Here is a 23,916-nt window from a genome sequence, read left to right on the forward strand (position 1 = left end):
GAGGAAGTTTATGTGGATCAACTAGAAGGCTTTGTCGATCCCATTCATCCAAACCACGTCAACTACTTGGAGGAAGCTTTGTATGGTCTGAAGCAAGCACCGTGTGCATGGTACGAGACCTTAACAAAGTATTTGCTGGACAATGGCTTTTCTCGTGGAATGATTGATACAACACTATTCATCCATAAAAACCACGGTCACATTCTCTTGGTTCAAATTTACGTTGATGATATTATTTTTGGTTCCACGTCCCCGACTTATGCAAAGAATTTGGTGACCTTATGGCCAACAAATTTGAAATGAGCACGCTTGACCAGTTAGATTTCTTCTTGGGGTTACAAGTAAAACAATTACCAAATGGGATTTTTATCAGTCAAACAAAGTATATCAATGATATGCTAAAACGTTTTAAAAAGACTGCTTTAAAACCAATGACAAACCCAATGAGAACTCTACTGGATGATGATGCTAATGGGGAACCCTTTGACGTTACGCATTATCGAAGCATGGTTGGTTCTTTAATGTATCTGACTGCAAGTCGACCAGACATTACACTTGCTGTAACTGTATATGCCCGCTTTCAGTCAAACCCTAAGAAATCCCACTCCAAAGCGGTTGTTAGGATTTTTCAGTACCTTAAAGGTACACCTAACCTTGGGATCTGGTATCCTCATAGATCCGATTTCAATCTCACTGCTTATACTGATGCGGATCATGGCGGTTGCCATGTTGATAGAAAAAGCACATCTGGATCAATTCAGATGTTGGGGAATAGGCTAGATTGTTGGTCATCCAAAAAGCAGAACTGTATGTCTTTATCAATAGTTGTATCTGAGTACATTGTTGTCGCTCACTGTTGTTCACAAGTTTTGTAGATGCAAACTCAACTTTTGGACTATGGCTTTAAGATTTCTAAGACCCTAATTTACTCTGATTCACAAAGTGCTATTGCAATTACGAGCAACCCGGTCCAGCATTCTAAGACTAAACACATTGATATTCGTTATCATTTCATTAAGGACCATGTAGAAAAAGGGGATGTAGAGTTATACTTTGTGCCTACCAAAGTGCAATTAGCTGACATGTTCACTAAGCCCTTAGATGAACTTAGGCTAAAGTTCTTTATCAAAGAGATTGGCATGGTAGAGTATAGTGCTTGACATTCCTTAGATCTGTTGGGACTTATACTTAGGATCTTGTGTTTAGGGAGAGTAGATACATTCTAGGGGGAGCAACTACTTCTTATGCTTTAGATAACATCTTTCAAGGAGAAGCCTTACTTTTAGAATTTTGTTAACTTCCTGGGATTAAATTTCAATGGTTTCGAAAGGGGGAGGTAACTCATTGATATCATATTTCAAGGGGGAGTTAACTCATTTTCTTGGGAATATATCAAAATGGTGATTTACTTTCTTGTATATCACATTTTGAGGGGGAGAAAAAGGGAGAAAATGAAAAGAAAATTATTTTTCAAAAGTGAATTTCATAAACTCTTTGTTTTTTTATCTGAAATAATTCACTAAGGCTTGTATACATCTCAGTATGCAACCCGTTTTAACAATTGGTATCACTGAAGATTTGTACTTTGTACATAATTCAAAATTTTCTAAGTACAAATCTTTTTTTGATAATATTCATAAAAATTGGAAAAGATAAAATCCAAAAAGATTTGAATTTAAATGAATAAATGCTAATTTTAGCATTATACCGAATCTGACAACCAACAGTACAGATTCGGTAAGTTCAAAATTTTCAACAATTGTCTCAGAAATGTTTTTATCAAAAATGTGATAATCTTGAATGATTTTTGATAAAGATTTGTCAAAGTTTGAAGTGCAATGTGTCTAAATTTGAAAATGGACTGCATTCGGTACTTAAGGCCCATTCGGTAAAGCCCATTTCTTTAAAACATTCGGTATCTATAAATAGCAGGGTCAAAGTCAAACTTTCTTTTACTTTTACCTAATTGCTTACCGAATCTGATAAAACCTACCGAGTCTGCCTAATCTACCAAATCCATCTCTCTGTATCTTCAAATCTTTGGTATATTCTTGTTTTAATTGAATTTAAGTATTACATGTTGTAGATCTGAGATAATTGAACATTTATAAACCAGAAAATCAAGCAAATAACATGATTGTGAGACTTAATTTTGAAAAATGTTGCTTATACCGAATCTGAGTCGTATTTCTTAATTCTTTGATTAAACTCATCTGATTTGGTTGATTAACATGAAATCTTGTCAAATCCATGTTAAATTAGTTGATCTATCAATTGACCGAATCTGATTACATGTTTAAGTGAGTATTTGATAGATTCTGTACATACTGAATGTGTTCTTGCTACAGTACCGAGTCTATTCAAGTCATTAACGTTTTTCTGATTTGTTTGAGTTGTTAATTGATTGTGACTATGTTTTTGCATGATATAAGACTGAATATGAATGTTTGGGTGATTATGTATGATTTTTGAAGATACCGAATCTGTTCTTGGCATTATACCGAATCTGTAATTTGGTACCTTCAAAATCTGAGATTTTCAACTTGATAAATCTTACATGCTTTATTTAAGTCTTTGGTATGAAAACTCAAGCTTATTTGGTTAAAGTATCTCAAGTTTTCATGACTACCGAGTGTTGATCTGATTCTTTTTGTTATATAATTGACTTTGCATGATGATTTTGTACTGAAATGAATATCATATGAATATCATGTTTGTCAATTACTTGTTCATATTTGGAATAAATGATTTTTATAACTTAGAAAAATCATAAAAATTATAAAACTTGAAAAATACAAAGGACTTCAAAGGCAAATAAGAATAGAGATATGTACTTTTTGTTAAATATCTTGTGGTCTTCTATTTCTTATTTATACAGCTAAATGGCGAACAATCACTTCATCAACTCTGAAACCAACATTCCGTGCAATTACTGGACTGCAATACTAGAGAGGCATACACTGTGGCCTGCTCTAATGTGATGACCCATCCAAATCCATTTGGACGAATACATCATTCATTGATTTCATAGTGAGGTTTTGACATCTATATGATACGTTTTGTAAACATTGCATTCTTTTGAAAAGGCACACCATAAATGAATATATAAATCCAAGGTTTTCGACATTTGATGATTTCTATGTATAGACAATCACCGTATATAATAGTTTTTAACAATACATCCGTTGACAATACAATCAAATAAGATACATGGTGATGATTTTGTGAATGCAAAGTTTTCTCGAATAAAACATGTATGACTCCATGCACATAGCTTGTATAACGTATAAGCAAACAGCGGAAGACTTCTAGGAACCTGAGAATAAACATGCTTAAAAGTTTCAACACAAAGGTTGGTGAGTTCATAGTTTTAATGTTGCGCATTATCTGTATATAAAGGTGGATCACAAGATTTCATTTGTTTCATCCAGAAACGTTTATCAAAATATTCTACGAAATGGAGCACCTTGGTAACTAAGCTTTAACGTTATAATAAGTACCCTTGTTTTAACATACATGCAACCAACATGTACAATACACGCAATCCAACATGTACTAAACTCAAATAGCATACGTATGTTTTATAGTTCAGGCTAGGGTTTCTATACCTGGAACAGACGGGGATGTCAAGCCCTATGGATCCATATATAACTACTCGCGCCGATCAGTTCTTATAACCGGCAGTTACTATTTACCAAAGCTAAGGGATTTTTGGTTCAAACTTGGTGTAGAATTTAGTATGTACTTGTATCCATTGCGTTTAAAATACAGTGCATGTATTCTCAGCCCAAAAATATAGATTGCAAAAGCAATTTAAAAGGGAGCAAATGAAACTCACCTTAGCAGCACATAAGGTCATTCACCGAAATGTGACCGAAACTCGGAAAGCAAAATAATCGTAGATCTCAACGTATCAATATTGTGATTCAATATTGCAGGAGAGTACGTAGACGCAACGGAATAGATAGATATTAGGTTGACCTCACGAACAATACTCATGAATATTACCCATAACCTCCATATCCATAACCCATAATTTCCTTAGCTCTGTCCCGCTCGAAAACCCATTTTGAAAAATAAAAATAAAATTGATGCGGAGTAAATATAGATAAAATGATACGGAGTAATATTTCTGTGTTTGTGTTATATGTTTCTGCGAACTCCTCATTCATATTTATACACATAAATTAATAATATAATAATATAAATTAATAATATAATAATTATGATAAGATAATATAATAATATAATAATAATAAACGTGTTAAATTAAAAGCCGCCATCACTTTTTATGTCGACAAACATTACGCGTTTCGCATAGATAGGTACGCGATCTGCATATGGTGTCTTCACAAAAGTTGTAGATTTTTGAGTTACGGATGTCTGGACACTGGAATCACCCTTTTTCGAGTCAGTATGATTTAGTTATGATTTTTCTCGTGCAAGTGCGCAGGTTTAGTGATTTCCATCATTTTAACTTGCAATCTTGAGATGAAATGTTGTAGTCTTTTGGTCCTCATTAGAAATCTTTATTTTATCTTTATTTTTATTTTCATATCATTGAAAATCCATAAAAACATTTTATAATCAAATTCTATTATATCGAAAAACGTGTTCGTACTAAATCGAATAAATATAATTTAGTTTTCCAGAATTAGTTATATTCAAAATCATTCTTTAAAAGGTTTAAATAATAGAAATTGTTATATCATAAAACATTTTCATTTAATAAAGTAAAATCATGTAATATATAAGTCATAATGATTTCCAATTTTTACTTACAGTTTATTCGTGAATCGTAGGGTTAAGTCCAATGGACAATTAAATGTATGAAATCATTTTAAATCAACATATCCATTTGCTTATCTTGTTCTACATCCTTTTACATTTCATGTTCTTACTATTAATTTTATGAAAGTTAAATAATTAACTTATCAAGAGTCATGAGGAATTTATTGTATAGCATGCATTGAAAATTTAATAGAAATCTCCACTAACTTTTGTCTAGTTCCCGTTAATTGACACATTTGTTTTTACTTGTAAATCACTTTACCATTTTCAGAATATTATTAAAAAAACAGATTTCTTAAATCACAGTGGACCTCACAACAGAGACCCGTAATCATATCACGATGTATCTGATAATTCAATCGTTTGATATTATCATTTAATTCCGTCGATAAATATATTAAACATATATTGAAACAATTATGTTCATGTAAAGTATTATACCTATAATACTTTGTTAACATTTTCAATTAATGTAACTATATATTATATATACATATCTACATACACATAAATGTTCGTGAATTGTCGAGCACAGTAAAAAGGGTAATTGGTTACATGAATATAGTTCCAAAGTTTTTGAGACTCAACATTACAGACTTTGCTTATCATGTCGAAATTATACAAAGATTAAGTTTAAATTAGATCAAAAATTTTCGGGTCGTCACATCTAAGCTCAACTGTCAGTGTACCTGTGACAGATCTGGAGCTACTTAACAGAACCATTAGGTTTGTAGAAGCTACACAACCTACTGTTGCAAATCCAGAGGGTACACAAGCTCGATTTGAGTTTGAGCTAAGAGGAGTTCAAGGGATGAGGAGTATCACTAAGGCTGATTTTAGGAGGATCTTTAGGCTTCCTCTTGTACAGAATGCTCCTACTTTCCCTGCTACTCAGCAGATGATGTCATCAATCTTTGATCCTGGCTATGTTGGAGCAAACAATGTTCCACCGGTTAAGTTTCAGAAGAAATACTTGCACTCAAGGTGGTATGTGATCTTCTCAATCATCAACAGATGCTTGCTGATGACAAGAAGTGGATCCGACAGCTTGACTGTGCCGATGCTGAAAGTGTTCTACTCTTTCATAAGAGTAGAGACTCATGATTATGCAGAACTATTATGGGATTTGGTTCAAGTTCAAGTTGATAAGCCAATGGGTTCATACATCCCCTGTGAAAGGTTTTTCTGTATCTTTATCCATGACGCAATCACTGCTTGCAGTAATGCAAATATATTTGTTCCATGTACACATGGATTACAGATGAAAAGATTTGGGGAGCTGAAGATGAATACCCCGATGGTATCTGACAATCAATTCACTGCACCGATTCTAAATTGGCTTGTGGGGCTAGCTACACCCCAAGACGCTCGAATGCGTTCATATTTTGAGGCTGTAGGAATACCTCTTCTAAACCTGGTACAACAAGAACAAGTTAAACCCGCCGTGGTTCCAGCCCCAGAGGTTGTAGAGGAACCTGTAGTACAACCACCCGGGCCAGCTAATCCTCCACTTAGGGTGAACCTCAAACGTTCTAGGGCAGCACACTAAGCTCAACCAGTGAGGATCAGGGAACCTAGTTCACCTAGGATTGAACCAACCCTTTTAATAACACTCGAAGTGAGCAGTGACACTGATTCTTTAGCAACTGAATCATCTCCTGAATATTTTCCTAAGAGAACTCGATTTATGCCTGATGAGATGATTCAGACTCCGCCAACCCAACGAGTAACTAGATCTAGGACTTCGACACCCATGGTCCGCCAAACAGTTACTCCAATCGTTGGTGATACGGATCAAGACCTAGAGCCATGTAGGTCACCCTCACCCATATCCGTATCACATCCAATAATAACAGTAAGCCCTACGCTAAATGAAGCGCAAGCTTCGGTAGGCAAGAGAGCTAAACGCAAGGATGGTAAAAAGACCACTAAGCCCATCCAATCTAAACAGGACTTAATAATAAATCTTACACAGCAAGATGCTTCGGCATCTAAGGAAGTAAAGTCTTCCTCTGTAGTAAAGTCTGTGTTGACTCAATCGATTGAGGAAACTCAATCATTGAAGTCCAGAATGGCCGAAGGGGAGCCGAAAAGTCTTGAAAAAGCACCCTGTGTATCAGCTGGAAATCCTCCTGTGCCTTAACGTACAACAGGGTCTCGAGGTCCAGCTTATCTTGATGAGGGAGATCTGCCGCGTCCCATGGAAATGAGTCAACATGACAATCCTTTGGGATATTTATCAGACTTCCAGCAGACTGATCCCTTGGTTCATGAAAGTGATCTATTGGTTCAAACCACTTCTCTTTCAGATTCTGAAACTCAGGGTCTGGAGGAAGAGTCACTAACTAAAAGAGATGTACCACCTTATAGTATATCAATGATTTCAGGAGTCGGAGATAGCAATATCTCTACGAGATCTAAACCAACGAGTAGTTCTACTACTTTGTCAGGGTCCCATGAGACTAAAGTCATGGAGGTGGATGCTTCGAAAGAAACTTCGTCGGCGACAACTCCGGTTGTTGCCTAACCTCCATCAGAAGGTGATATCACGAATGTAACTAGTAGTATGTACAGCCCTACATATAAGTATAATACCACACGTATATCCTTACCTGCCCTCATGGCAAATCAAACACTTCCACCGACATCGCCTCCAACCGCTGCTGATGCTGCTGTTCCTTTTGTTACATTACCACCATCACCCTCGCGTTCACCAAATTTCTATGATGCTTTGGAGCAAGAATATTTCAGTCGTATGTTTTCTCGAGTTAATCTTGATGTACTTCGACGCACCTCGCTACAAGCATTGTTTCACGCTAGAGTATGATATTCACTTACTTCATGCTCTTCTCCTCTAGGTCCTCAATGTGATGATGAACATGACGATTCTGATCTTCAGAATAGCCATGAGGGGGAGATAGGAGTAGATGGAGAATATCTAATGGTGAACATTTCGACTAAGGGTGGTGGTGTGAGGTCTTCATCAGCTTCTCAAGCTCAACGGGTTCAGACAGAATCAGAAATGGTTTCTACTAATGATGAAATTGATGATAAGGAGCCTGAGCAAGTTATAATTCCAATTGTGCATTCAGAGGCTGATAGTGGACTGGTAGATGAGGATTTGAACTTAAGTGATTTCTATCTTAAAGAAACAGATGATGATGGGTTTGTCATTCTAAGCAAATTATCTTCAGTATCTTCAATCCCGAAAAATGTAGAGATTGTAGATGAAGGGAATCCTGATCCAGTAACTGAAAGTGATGATGAAATGGATTCTTCTGATGACGATGAAGACAATCTTTATGTTAATCCAAATGATGATGATATCTTTGATCATATTGAAGATGATAATGTTCCAACTGATGATGCGACAAATCCTACTGATCATTCATCTAATTCTACACCTTCATCGAATCAAATCCAACAAATGCTAATGAAAGCTCAACTTCTGGTACATCTACATCAAGTGAAACAGTGAATTCCAGATTCAAATACAACCATGGTATATTCTTTAAGAATCGAGAACAAAGATTGTTATTAGTAGTTGAACATGATTTCATAACTTTACGAAACACATTCATCGAGGAGAATGCTTAAAAGATCTTCCGCATTAACGAAACACCAAGGAGTAAAAGATTTACTTATATAGGTTCACGATTGCTTCCAGCAAGTGAAAGAAACTGGTATGAGTTTATGTGGAGGAAACACATCAACAAAGATGAAGATTACTTGTGGCTTCAAAGAAAATATCGTATTTCAGAAGTGTTGAATATTACTCGAGTCGGAGTAGATATAAGCGAGAAAAAAAGATGAGAAGGAATACAAGTTCACAGAAGTAGATTTTCATAATCTAGATATGCTTGATATCATTCACATCTACAACTACCTCCGTATCATCACCATTTGACCTTTTGCTAAGGCTCAAGCTTTGGAAGCTGTGAAAAGATACATGATGGAGACAATCGAACTGATGAGACGTGAAGATTTTCAAATTGGTCTCGAAGCTAATAGGAAAAAGATTCGAATAATCTGTCCGAATCAATACACAGAGGGACTAAAGGATATGAGAACGTTTCAAATGCAATTCGAACCCGAAGGGTTTGTATTTGTGAATTCTCAGAAAGAAAAAGTGTTCATCCGCACTGATGAGTTGAACAAATACTCAGATGGTACACTTAAGGCTGCACTGAAGTATCTTAAAATTCGTCAAAGCAAGTTTGATGACATTGACATGAAAATGGGTCTTGGAGAGTTTATAAAGCATATCAGAGATCGTCTGAAGCTCTGGATTAGTACAAGACAGTTTGAGATTCTTCGTGGCTAAAGAAAGAGAAGATATTTCAAAGAAATGGATGAATATCCATTACATGAGGGAGATCCAAGAAAAGCATGGGGCGTCTGGAAACCTTCTAAGCAGATTTCAGAAAATCAAGTAGAAGTTTCGAAACCAGATGGCACACAATGGAAACTAACGTTTGGACCTCTCAAGATTACTCAATAGGATTATATTGTAAAGTTCACATTTAACACTAAGGGGGAGATTGTTAGGACCCCGAAGTTGTATAGTGTTAATGTGAAATAAGCTTAAATGATAGTTCCTTAGAAGAGGGCTATATAAGGAACCTAAGTAGTCCTAATTAGATAGCCATTGCATTGTAACTGAGTTCTAGAAGCTGTGCAATGTAAAACTTGTTAATTCTCTCTAATACCAAATCTCCTTCACACCTACTGAATCTCATTCTAACTTGTCTTTTCTTCTAATCTCAACATGATCTGACCTATCAAATATATAAATTATTGAGAGAGTGAGAGATAATAGTGATGAAGGTGTATCAAACTCGTCCGAAAATTGCTGAATTTATAAACCTGTCCCAACTTTTCAACCCATGCGATCGCATGGGTTTAAGGCACCCGGGCCATGCAATCGCATGGCAGCCTTTTCCTGGTTACATATGATTCCAAAACGTGGGCTGCTCGTATTTAAATATTATATAATATAATATATATAATTATATATAATTATATATATTATATTATATTCTTGTGCATCGTTGACTTGTAATTTTAGCTCCGTTGAGTCGTACGTTTCTTCTCAGTTTATGTCTCGGTTCTGGATTTTCGAACGTCCTTTCGTACGCTTAGATATCTTGTACTTTTGCGTTTCGTGGCTTGTACTCTTGTAATTTTTAGACGTTTCTCATCAATAAATTGTAGCGTTTTGGTCATTTGCGTCTTCAAATCGTCGAATCTGCCTTTTGTCTTCACCTTTTATTATTTAAACAAATATTACTTGTAAATAGAACAATTGCAACTAAAAGCTTGTCTTTCTTGAAGGATAATACTATGAAATATATGTTCGTTTTTAGCATTATCACTTAGCGAGTAACATAAGAAGTTAAGAAATAAATAATCATAAACTTGGCATAAATTAAATAGTAACAAATCTCATTCATAACCCGTCTTCTTGGTAACTAATCCATTAAGCGGAGATTTAACCCTTGATCATTTCTCCATGCATCATGACATGACGTACTACATTATATCTAAGACATGTTAAATCATTAATTTCCACAATGTAATACATGCATAAAACATTATAACATTTCGTATATCGACTTTAATAAAATACTTACCTCACTTACCCATTTATGTGCAACATATGTTGTATTCTCACATACCTCTTTTGGTCTTTTAGCTGGCGCGTCCTCTCGGGCCTACCTCAACATTTAGTCCATCAGGGACTCATTATTCATTAATACACCCGGGCCTATTTTCTACCCCAATCCTTTAAAGACTTCTTCAACATCTTAAAATTGTGTTAGTGAATTTAACACATTCAAATCATAACATTATTCACGATTTTCATCACCAACTAGTCATTAACATTTGTAACTTTAATAATTTAACTATCTTAATACTCTTTTATGCACTCACAAGTTAGTCGATAGACACTTTCCACTTACTTAACTGTATTTTAATACACTATACAACTAATCACAATCATATTGTACAACAAACAATATTATCATATTCATTCCTAATTTGAATCATGAAACAATCAAGTATTGCAATATATTTGAACATATAACACGTTAAACTCTTGATTTGTTAAGAAGCGCATCTTTCTCAATTTTGCAATCGTGCATAACTAACAAAAACTTAATACATCAAAACCTTTATGTTATTAGTTTATCACAAACAAAATACTTACTCTATTCAACAATAATATTCATAACCTAGCGAGCAACACATCATGTTATAAAAACATATAATTAACACATTAGTTAATAAATGAATTTACCTATGAAACACACCTTGGCCTATTTACCTATGAACTTCTTTTTCGTATCATCATTTATATAAATAGTTAACATGACTAACGAGTAAACAAACCTTACTTAATGTGTGCATGGCAGGATATTGGTAGTCTTTCATTACTTATTGTTCAACCCTTAATGTAAAATTCCTCTAAATAATGATACACTGATCAACAGAGTTCGTTCAGTTGCCTTCGCGTCCTTTCATCCATCAATTATGCACTTCATAGTTCCTGCTACTTATAATCCTCACACGTTACAGATTCTTTGATATAAAACTTAGATTTCATCATTTACATAAATATCATTTAACGACCACATTAACATTTATATCTTTGCAACTTTGACTTTTTCCCAAACATTTAAACTTTAACTCGTTTATTATATCTTATTGCCTCAATCTTATCATCATTAGACTTAGTTGAAACTCATTAATCACATTAACGTAATTTAATCGTTCATTATTATCTCATAAGAGTACATTCATTCTACCTTTGGTAACTTAATTTTTTTAGCATGAAACTTTTGATTCTCTTTTCAAACATACACATATTAAACTCATATCGAGTTAAAGGTCTTGCCAAGTCAATACGATTCTTTTAACGTAAAATCTTACCTCATGCTCATTAACTTGTTTAATCTCGTGCCATATTTTAAAAACTATATATGGTTGCTTGGAAATTTGCTAAGTCTTATACCTACTCATGTGGTTGCTTAGTCACGCGCTAAGTCTTACACCTCGTCATATGGTTGCTTAGACATTTGCTAAGTCTTACACCTAACATACTAGTGATCATGGTCTCCTCTTATACGTATACAAAAACTCATGAGCACTCTTTTCATAAACATAGTCATAACCTTTCAACCCGAAGGTTGCTTTTCTTTAATCGGACTTGATCATCTCACATCATAGACATGCGTCTAAGCTTAGTACATGACATGGACATAGTCCAAGCTTAACACATTAACATGGATATAGATCCTAACTCATCACATAATAACATGGATATAAATCCAAGCTCATCACATAACATGGGCATCGTCCAAGCTTTAACATAACATGGATATAAATCCAAGCTCATCACATAACATGGACATCGTCCAAGCTTTCACATAACATGGATATAAATCCAAGCCCATCACATAACATGCACATCGTCCAAGCTTAACTCATTAACATAGACATAAAGTCTAAGTTTTTCACCTTGACATAAACACAAAGTCTAAGCTTTTCACTTTAACATAGACATATCGTCGAAGCTTTTCACCTTGACATAGACAAAAAGTCTAAGCTTTTCACTTTAACATAGACATATCGTCTAAGCTTTTCACTTTGTGAACTTAATCGACACCCTCTTACACGGATGCAATCCGGGAGCATCAAGCCACTCATATCATCATATCTCATGTTCATGATAAAACTATGTGCACTCTTTCATACATAAATTCGAAAATGTAAAATAAATCTTAAACACCTCTTTTACATAATTTGTGAGCACGGAACTCCATGATCACCCTTAACTCGCCCATAATACCCCCATATAACTCACAAGGGTTGACCTAAGTCTCGCTTCTTTCATCATTAATCTTACAAGGGTTTGACCGAAGTCTCACCACTTGCATCATTAATCTTACGAGTTTGACCAATGTCTCGCCCTCCTTGCATCATTATCTTACCTTATGCGCATTCGTAATCATAACATAGCATAATAACTACCCTTTTCCCGTGTGATTATAGGCGACCTCTTGCACGGGTGCAATCCGGAACACTTATAACCACACCTTTCCTGCCCAAATTTCCATACAACTCGCTCTTTAGCAAATTTTAATTTTTACCTTTGTTCATAAGATACATACTTTTATTAATGTTGACATCATGCATACCACATTTCAATTATAATTCACGTAAGCATTTACTTCATTTGATCATCACATATCATACATAAAGCATAGACTACTCATATAAACCATTACAATTAGTAATTGTCCGATCATATACGTCTAATCATAGATATACTTAGGTTTAAGTCTAGATAATCCTAATGCGGATTACCTAAATCTATTAAACCACCGCTCTGATACCAACTTATAACGTTCTAAAACTCAGACCAGAAAAATGACAATTTTTTTGGGCATAACCGCGGCGCGGCAACAAGGACCCGCGGCCCGACCTGATGTGGTACGTGATGGTCAGGTTATTACTAAATTCTGTTACGAGTTTACAAGTGATGCTACGACGCGGCCATGGGGACCCGCGACGCGACCTTAGACTGGAACTGGTGCCAAATTTTTTCATTCTTAAAATTCCATTGCAACATCAAACAACTTCATACCTTATCATTTTCAAACATAACACATTAAAAACTTTTATCTACATAAACCAACACTTTTGAACATCATATCAAACATTAAATTCACTTGGTCGCGCACGACCCGTTCCACAATCAAACATATAGTTTTGACCCATTTCGACTCATATATAAAACTTGACCCATTTCGACTCATTCCATTATCTATCATACTTCATTTGAACTTAGTTAAACCTTTCATCGACCTTATTACAAAACCTTTAACCACTTAGTTCAATCCAAAACATTCAACAGACATAACTCAAATGACTACACATGCATCTATTCAAACATAGATCGATTAGGGACTTACATACCATTTCCAATACCATAATTCTTCATCTAGCCCATTGTCGGACCTTAATCATCTTGATGCACTTTAGAACCTACCATTTCCAATTCCATAATGCTTAATCTAGCCCATTGTCAGTCCTTAATCATCTTGATGCACTTTAGAACCTATAAAAACATAAGTAACATTACAGGGTAAGATACAATGCTTAGTGAGTAACATAAGAAGTTAAGAAATAATTAATCATAAACTTGGCACAAATTAAATAGTAACAAATCTCATTCATAACCTGTCTTCTTGGTAACTAATCCATTTAATGGAGATTTAACCCTTGATCATTTCTCCATGCCTCAGCATTTAAAGACTTGTTCATTGGAAATGAGACTCAAATCCCTTTCTGAAAATTGCTCACACGCCCTAAACGGAGCCACGATTAACTTTATATGATTTTTACAAATCAAGTTTTGTGCAGTTTTTCTTAGTTACGAGTTTGACATCATTGACTCCATTTTTAGCTCAAATCAACACAAAAACATTTCCAACAAAACCAAGCTACTTACATGTATTAATAACACTATTATGAATGATTTTTAGGACCATTTAATCATCATATATAGCTAATAACATCATGAACATTATTAGCTCTTCTCTTAGGCATTTTAACAAACACTTGGTGTGCATCATCATATTTCACACAAAAACTCAACTTTATAGCAACAACATGACCATGTATATATATATATATATATATATATATATCCCTCCAAGCCGTACATACGACTTTCATCGAATACGGCTTTCCGCAGAATTCTATATGTATCTATGAGATCGAGTATGGAATTCTGTTTACTCACTTTAAATTGAGTATCTGTTTCCCTCCTTTTCCTGCAAACGAAGACGCATAGCATATAAACAAACGGAAAAACTAGTTAAATATTCGGAAGTTTAATGGGAATCAAACTTTACCATTAAATACAACCTTGAAACTTGATTTCATTGGTCTTTTTCGTCTTTCTCAGTCACAAAGGGTTTTCAGGGGGGGTTATCTTGACGTAGGTCTGCCTCTGGCCTAGAAGGTTTCAACCTCCATTCAAACCCATCTTAACATAATAATTCAGATTTTTGCATAATCCCAACATAAACTTACATTTAAAACATGTTCTTGGTATAACATTAGCATCAAAACTCATACTTGATATATATATATATAATCATACCTTTCTTATAGGGTTACAAAAACCCCTAAATGTGCATAAATAATGAGTAGATGGTGATTTCTTTGTTCCTTTTAGAGTTTATATTCTAGTCTCCCAATTTTGTTATTGCATGAACTTGAATTCACCAATTTCGCTCCCTCTTGAAATGCCCCGTTCATATACAATATAAACGATTCACAATAGTTGATTACATCTCGAGGTAATTGACCTCTATATGATACATTTTACAAACATTGCATTCGTTTTTAAAAGACAAACTTTCTTTACATGAAAGTTGAAGGCAAGCATACTATTTCATAATACCTCCAACTATAATTGACTTAATAATAATCTTGATGAACTCGACGACTCGAATGCAACGTCTTTTGAAATATGTCATGAATGACTCCAAGTAATATCTCTAATATGAGCAAATGCACAGCGGAAGAATTCTTTCATACCTGAGAATAAACATGCTTTCAAGTGTCAACCAAAAGGTTGGTGAGTTCATAGGTTTATCATAAAACAATAAAATTCATCATTTTGATAGACCACAAGATTTAAATGCTGCATGGTACAAATGGGCCCGAATCCTATACACACCTGTAATGTACATGCGATATCTTTTAAATACAGTACACCTTTCTCGTGTATGAAATCATCTTTCATAAATCTTAGTAACCGTACACATATCTTGTGCACAAAAATAACATACACATAACCTGTGTATAAAATCATTCTCTCGATACATAACATTCACTTTTCATTTCTTTCATAGCTTGGCTTGGTAACCGGCCTTAACATATAATGCGCATAATAATATCCCCAAAACAGAACAACTCGTCTGTATAATAATCATATAAACTTAGAAGTACTAAACACCATGCCCACTAACCCTTCCATCTAGTGAACATTCTGGGTGGGGGTGTTAAACCCGGTAGCTACCTTTAGGATTCGCGTCAATTAGGCATGCACTAATTCTCAAAATTAGTGATGTTCCCTAATTCTTATGTTACCAAGCAATAATAATCAGGGAAAAAATATTCATATCAATTGTGGCAATTATCACGTCCACACAATTCAATGGTGGCAATTATCACGTCCACATAATTCATTCGAGGAAAGTTTTGCTTGTGTCTATCTCGTCAAACATTTATAAAAGCATTTCATGTATTCGCAGTTCAAAATTTATTTCAAAAGCATTTAATAAAGCAGTTGTAAAAGTAGCGCATGTATTCTCAATCCCAAAAATGTAAAGAGTAAAAGAGAATCAAATGAACTCACAATACGATATTTTTGTAGTAAAAATATGCATACGACGAAACTGAACAATGCAGGGTTGGCCTCGGATTCACGAACCTATATCAATATTATATATCAGATCATATCATAAACATATAATAGTAATAAATCAAATATTAATTATATAATATTTATAAAAGTTTTATGTTAAATTCCAATATATACTTTATTTGTTTATTACATCCTTAAATTATATGTTATATATATATATATATATATATATATATATATATATATATATATATATATATATATATATATATATATATATATATATATATATATATATATATATATATATATATATATATATATATATATATATATTATTTTATAATATTAAGTTATCATAATATTCAATTATTAATACCAAGACAGTGATTCTTTATTAAAATATTTTGATAATTTATTCTTAACTTGTTATAATGTATTTATGTTTATGTTATTAATATTGTATTATATTTTAATGGTTATAATTGTTATATAATGTTTTAATCTATGTCTATATATATAAATTTTATAAAAATGTCTAATTAATATTATATCAATGTTCTATAATATATATTACAATTTATTTTTAATGAATATATTTAGTTAATATATAATAACTATATACATGTTATTAATAATATTATACGCAAATTTACATACTATTAATGTATTAAATATAATAATTTGTAATGTATTTTGAAATCTCTATATGAAAGTCTTAATAATAGTAAAAATAATTATCATAATCATACAAATTTTAGTGGTAATTCTATTAGTAATGTTTATAAAAATAATAATAATAATAATAATAATAATAATAATAATAATAATAATAATAATAATAATAATAATAATATAATAATAATAATAATAATAGTAATAATAATAGTAATAATAATAATTTAATAATAATAATAATACCTAATAAAAACTATACGCGTTTTATGTGCCTGTCCAAATAAGATCAAGAAAGCAGAAAAAAAAAATGCAAAGGAGAAGCGTAACACTATTTTAGAGTTTTTCGATTCTTCAACGGATCAATCAATCAAAGATTACAAATGTTTAATAGTGCATCGATTCATTATCAACATCGTTCAGTAGTCATCATCAACCCTAATCATCTTCGTCATCGAATAACAATCAAAGAAGATGAAGCAGTAATTGGTGTTTAGATGGTGTTCGTTCAATTTAAGAAGGAAGATTAATCACGCATCGTGTAGTAACAAGGATTGCATCAAATCGTCATCCATCGATCATGAAATCGGTCAGTAATTGGTGTTCTTTTATTATTTATTTATATAAATATAAATTTTTATAAACTATCATCGATTATCATAAATTATTAACCAATTCATTCAGATTTATTGAGGTGTAGACTATTTGTTTGAGTCAATTGTTTGTATCTGCTATATAAAATAGAACAACAGGGAGTAGCAGAAGTTGCTAAGAAATTTTTGGTTGGGTGAATAAGTTATGAGATAATGAACCTAATTGTATTCATTAATAGGTACTAAGGTTGTGGCTGTGTGTTTTTAGTTCTTGATTACTCCCTATAATGGTATTAATGAATGGTTGATGTTTTGATTCGTATGTGATATTGTTATAGTGTATTGTGAAGTGAAGAAGGAAACCGAAACATGAAAAATTATCAATATCATCATTATTCTCCCTATACTCGTAGTTTTATGTATCATAGTGTAGGTGTTTTCAGTAATTAATTGTGTTGTGTTTTGGTTTGAGCAGGAACCAGAAAACATTACAGTAGTAGCAGTTAAAAGGAGTTCGAGTGTTTTGTTTTTTTTTTTTTTTTTTTTGGGTTTTAAATTTGGACAGAAGTAAGTGAAATAGCAGTTGCAGGAAACAAGCACCAATTGTATATGTGTGGTTTGTAATGAGGACTGATTGAAAACAGAAGTAACCTCGTAGTAGCAGCAGCAAGAAGACCATGGTGACTGTTTTGGTGGTTATTCACAAAGGTTTGCAGGGGTGTACGTATAGTAGCAGCTTGAGCATACTAGTAGTTTGATAGATGGGTGGTCTATGCTCGATCAAAACAGAAAACGGTTACAGACAATGATAGTACTAAGTTGCAGGCTTCGTAAGTGTTGTACAAGCTCGAAGGTGGTGATGATTGTAATGTAATCATGCGTATGTATATAAATATATATATATATATATATATATATATATATATATATATATATATATATATATATATATATATAGAGGTGGATTTGGAAGAAGAAGAAGGTGGTTCGAAGGTGTGTTGTTTTTGATAGGAAAAGAAATGAGTCTATGGTTTTGATATTCTTGTATCAACTTGGATTATAATTTATTTGCGAAAAAGACCTCTAACAAATTTTAAACAAGCATCGACAGAGACAAGAAAAAAAATAAAAAAAATAAAAGTTTGATCTGATTGTTGACTAAATTGAATTGTTTTGATCTTGGTTCCAACAAGTAGAAGTAGTGATTGCCAATCAATAATAGTTCGATAATGATTTGATACAGACTTTGGATTTTTATAAAATATCCATACGCATTTATCTATATATATAAATGTATGTGCATTTATCAGTATTTATATATTTTTAACCGTATATGTATTTATAATTGTATTTCATATATATAGATATATTTATATATCTTATTTATATATTTATATTAAATATCAAATTCTTAATTTTTATAATTAACTAGCATAATTATATTAATATTATTAGTAATAATAATAATTTATACTAGACTTAATACTATATATAATTAATATTAATATTAACAATAAAATCATGAAAGTAATGATAATAATTTTAATATAACTACTATAATACAATTTATTAATTATATCGTCTTTACTAACTATAATATATTGAATCTTTAATATTTATTAATTACACTATATATAACATTACTTGTATATAGAATTTATAAATATATATAATTACACATATATTTACACAATTGTTCGTGAATCGTCGGAAATAGTCAAAGGTTAATTGAACACATGAACATAGTTTTCAAAGTTTATGAGACTTCAACATTACAGACTTTGCTTATCGTGTCGGAGATATATAAAGATTAAGTTTAAATTTGGTCGGAAATTTTCGAGTCTTCACAGTACCTACCCGTTAAAGAAATTCCGTCCCGAAATTTGAGTGGGATTGTCAAGACTGACATCAAGTATGTTTTCATGACTCATATGAGCTGATAATAGATTTTTATTACCATTGAGTAATAAAGATAAAATAATTCGATTATACGAAGCGTATGAGTGAAGTTATCACAAAAGAGTGAATTGAATAAATGTAAGTTCGTCTTAACCGGTGACGTAGTCACAGCTGATATTCTGGAATTCCATGGAATTAAAGATAATCTTCGAAATCTAATAGATTTGATTCTTCGGCGAATAAGGAAATTAAGATCTCTATAATTAAATACGGTGATCTGCCTCGATTACTCTGTTTGATATTTCCATTATAAATTAAGCTTTTCCGTTCCATTATTCTCACCATTCCTATATCTTCTTTCTTAATTCGTACCTCCAAAAGATTTTGAAAATGCTTAATCCAGTTCTAATCCTTGGTATTTTTTCCTATTTATCATTTATGTCATCCTTCTTTTCGATCTTCCACCAGAAAAATCTGTTTATTTTTACTATTACCTTAGAGTGATACTATTCTTAATTTTACCGTGTCTTTATATTGTTATTCATATTAATATCCACAGTTTGTAACCTCCGTGTTGTTATTGGGCTTTATATTTTCTCTTATATTTTGGAGCTCTTTGCCTTTTTATTCTCACCTCGACCTCTAGTAAAGCGAGTAATGATTCAGAATTCGTAAGTATGGAGTTTTGAATGATTATAGTATTCTAAGCAGAAAGGAATGTATTAGCACGATTTGATTTGTTAAATTACCATAATCCTTGAGGATGGAACTATCAAGAATATATTTTCTTGATATGTTCAGAGGTTAAGTAGAATGAAAGAGTTATGTAATATGGTTCATGATAAAGGTATGATATGTGATCCTTTATCACGTTTCATTAGAAACTCAGCATGACTTACTGTAATATAATCACGTTGGCCGGGTGTCATTATATTATACTAACCCATGCTTAAATTCTCAACACTTCTCCACAGTTCATTCATAATTTATACTTAGATTTTATAGAAGTATCCAATATAATGGAATACAGAAAACACGAAGAGGTAGATAATTTCGGACAAGAATATTTATGAAAATATCCTCAGAAATATCAAAGATATTTATGATGATAATTTAGAATTTCTAAGTTCGAAGGTTGATGAGGAAAAATTTTCCGCAAGATTTTAACATGACTTCGGAGCAGGATATTTTCTAAAGATTTCATCGGATCCAGAATTCCCTAGATTCTTTGAATATAGCGTTTGGTCCTTGTATTTATCCTTGGTCTCCTTCATGGTTAGCTCAATTTTTTTAAGTGTACCAAATTTTCTATCGAGCGTTCCCAACATTCCATTCTTTATTATCAAACTTTTAGCCGTTTAGACAATCTACAATTTTGCTGTTTCCTCTGCATTTAATGCTACCATATCTGAATCATCGGTTATCAATCCACGGTGGTTTCAAGAGAATTGTGTTTTTAGATGATTAAACGCTGATGGTGATATGGTGGAATATAAAAGGTTCTCCAGTAACAATAAATGAGCACGTATATATATCAAGGTTATAATAAGGTTGTTTTGAATGAAAAGTCGAAGTTGTCTTGCTGGAGATGTGACAAAATTGACTATTTTGAAAAAGAACTGCAATGTTATTTTGGGTAATAATAACACTAAAGAAATTAGCACAGCTACGTGTTAAACATTTACTCAGTTTCCGAGAGTTTTTCAGGTGCATAACTATATGCATCAATCTTTTCTTTCATAGATGAAGTACGGTTGGTTCATCCTCTCAATTGAGGTGTTTTCAAGAATTATGAAAGGTTTGGACGCAGATTATAATCGTCATGATACAAATGAGGTTTAAAATGAAATCAAGTGGCAAACTTGAATAAATGTTTAGTTTCATATGTTATAATCAATATTTTAATTCATTTTAATTGTCCAATGTTGGTAGTCCTCAGTTGATAGTCCACAGTTAGCAATTCAATAATTCATATATAGTTAAATATATAATATTCGAATTAATCAATACGTATCGTGACCCGTGTACATGTCTCAGACACGATCACAACTCAAAGTATATATATTATTGTAGAATCAACCTCAACCCTATATAGAGAACTCGATCATTACTGCATATAGAGTGTCTATGGTTATTCTAAATAATATATATATATGCGTCGATAAGATATGTCAAAACCTTGTATACGTGTCCCGATATTTAAAGTGCGTAAAATAAATACAGAAATTAAATGACGATAAATAAAATGCGTAAAGTAAATAACAGAAATTAAATGACGATAAATAAAATTGCGATAATTAAATTGTGATAAATAAACGTAATCGGTTAGCTAGGAATAGTTAGCTAGGAATAGTTAGCTAGGAACAGTTAGCGTGGATTCTTAACAAAATTCTTCTCATAGTTAAATTGTTTGTTTCTAACAAATTTTATTTTGTCCAATGTTTACATCATTATGCCACTTGTTGGATTCTGATAGGTCAAAATCCAAGTATGAAATTGAATGAAAATGGTTATTCTGCGGTGAACGGATACGTATATTTGTGGATGTAAGTAGGATAGTAAATGATCATTGAATCAGATTCGAATAATGCAGAGTGTAACTTATTAATGTGAAATCTAAATATTCCTCGGGTATTACCTACCCGTTAAAATATTTTCATCATTAACGGTTTGTACAAAAGAATTTTTAATTACAATCTTTATGAAAACATATATACATATATATTTTCTTTAGATGTAATTGATGATGTAGCGTGAGGGTACGAAATAGTATTATTTTTAATACAAAATACTACAAAATATGACACAAGTTTTATTAATTTACGGATGGGATATACCTAAACCTTGCTACAACACTATAGGCAGTGTACCTAATCGTAGAGTAGTGTAGTTTTTAGTAAGTCCGGTTCGTTCCACAGGGAGCTGGTGAAGTTAACGCTATATTATTAAGTTTATTTGTAAAAATATATATATAAATAAGTAGTAGTATTATTATAAAATGGGGGTTTTACCGTTTAATGACCGGTTTGTCGATTTTAAACGTAAAAATAAATGACAAAAATTAAAGTGCGTAAAATAAATTGCGATAAATAAAATGACAGAAAATAAAATTGCGAGTAATAAAATGACAGTAAATAAAGATACGATGAGAAATATAATAAAAGAATTATGCTTATTTAAACTTCCGTAATCATGATGTTTGACGTGTTGATTTTAATTTATTACCATGGGTTAATTGTCCTTTGTCCTGGTTTATTTGATACGTCTATCTGGTTTTTGTCCATAATAGTCCATCGGTCATAAATATAAAGTGCGAGTATCCTCGTCAAATTACCCTTATACCCGAAGTCAAATATTCCAACTGATTAAGGATTTAAACTGTGACGCAGTTATCACTTCTGTCAACAATTACACCAGTTATCACTGTATGTAATTCACCCCTGTTTTAATTAGTTTATGAATATTAATTCATCCACTTGATCAGAATGAATAATCAATTACCCAACCCAATTGATTAATTAAATGATTATAACAGATTCCATATGAACATCACTAAATAGGACAACCATAATCATTATTAATTATTAGGTTAATTAATTTGAAGATAGCTTCGACAGACTCCAATGAGTTGTCACTCAATTAGACAATACCCCCCATCTATTAATAGTCAATAGTTCAATTTCCACAAGTGTCGGTCTTTTGCCCAAACCTTAATTATGGTACAAAGCCCAATTACCCAATTTTAGTAATTAGCCCAACATCATGATTACTTCGTTTTAAATAAGCATAATAATAACTTAGCTACGAGACATTAATGTAAAAAGGTTGAACATAACTTACAATGATTAAAAATAGCGTAGCGTTACACGGACAGAATTTCGACTTACACACTCAAATGATCTCTATCATAAATCTTATTATTATCATAATTTAAACTTAAAATTAAGATTATTGTTATATCTTATTACATTAACATTATGATAGAGATATAGAATATAGATATTGATAATTGAAAAATAAGAAAAAGATAGAAGAAAAAAAAAAGAGCGAAAAAAATATCTTCTCCTCATTCATCGAACATAGATCATCGCTTTATAGGAAAATTAGAATTTGAAATTTTCATTTACGACCCCTGAACTATGCTCAATTAACAACTTTTTATTATTTAATATTATTCTTATTATGATTTATTTAAATATTATATTTTATTCTTGTGCATAGTTGACTCGTAATTTTTACACCGTTGCGTCGAGCTTTGAGAGTTGGTTCATGTCCTGGTTTCGGATTTTCGAACGTCCTTTCGTATAATTTAATATCTTGTACTTTGCGTTTTGTAACTTGTACTCTTGTCATTTTTAGACGTTTCTCATCAATAAATTGAACCTTTTGAATTGTATCTTGTACATTTGAGCTTTTTGGATGTTTTGGTCTTTCAAATCTTCGTTTTTGTCTTTAAATCTTCATTTTCGAGCGATTTGCGTCTTTCGTCTTCGCACTTATTTATTTAACTAT

This window comes from Rutidosis leptorrhynchoides, chromosome 3 (assembly GCF_046630445.1).
Source record: "Rutidosis leptorrhynchoides isolate AG116_Rl617_1_P2 chromosome 3, CSIRO_AGI_Rlap_v1, whole genome shotgun sequence".
Taxonomy (NCBI): Eukaryota; Viridiplantae; Streptophyta; class Magnoliopsida; order Asterales; family Asteraceae; genus Rutidosis; species Rutidosis leptorrhynchoides.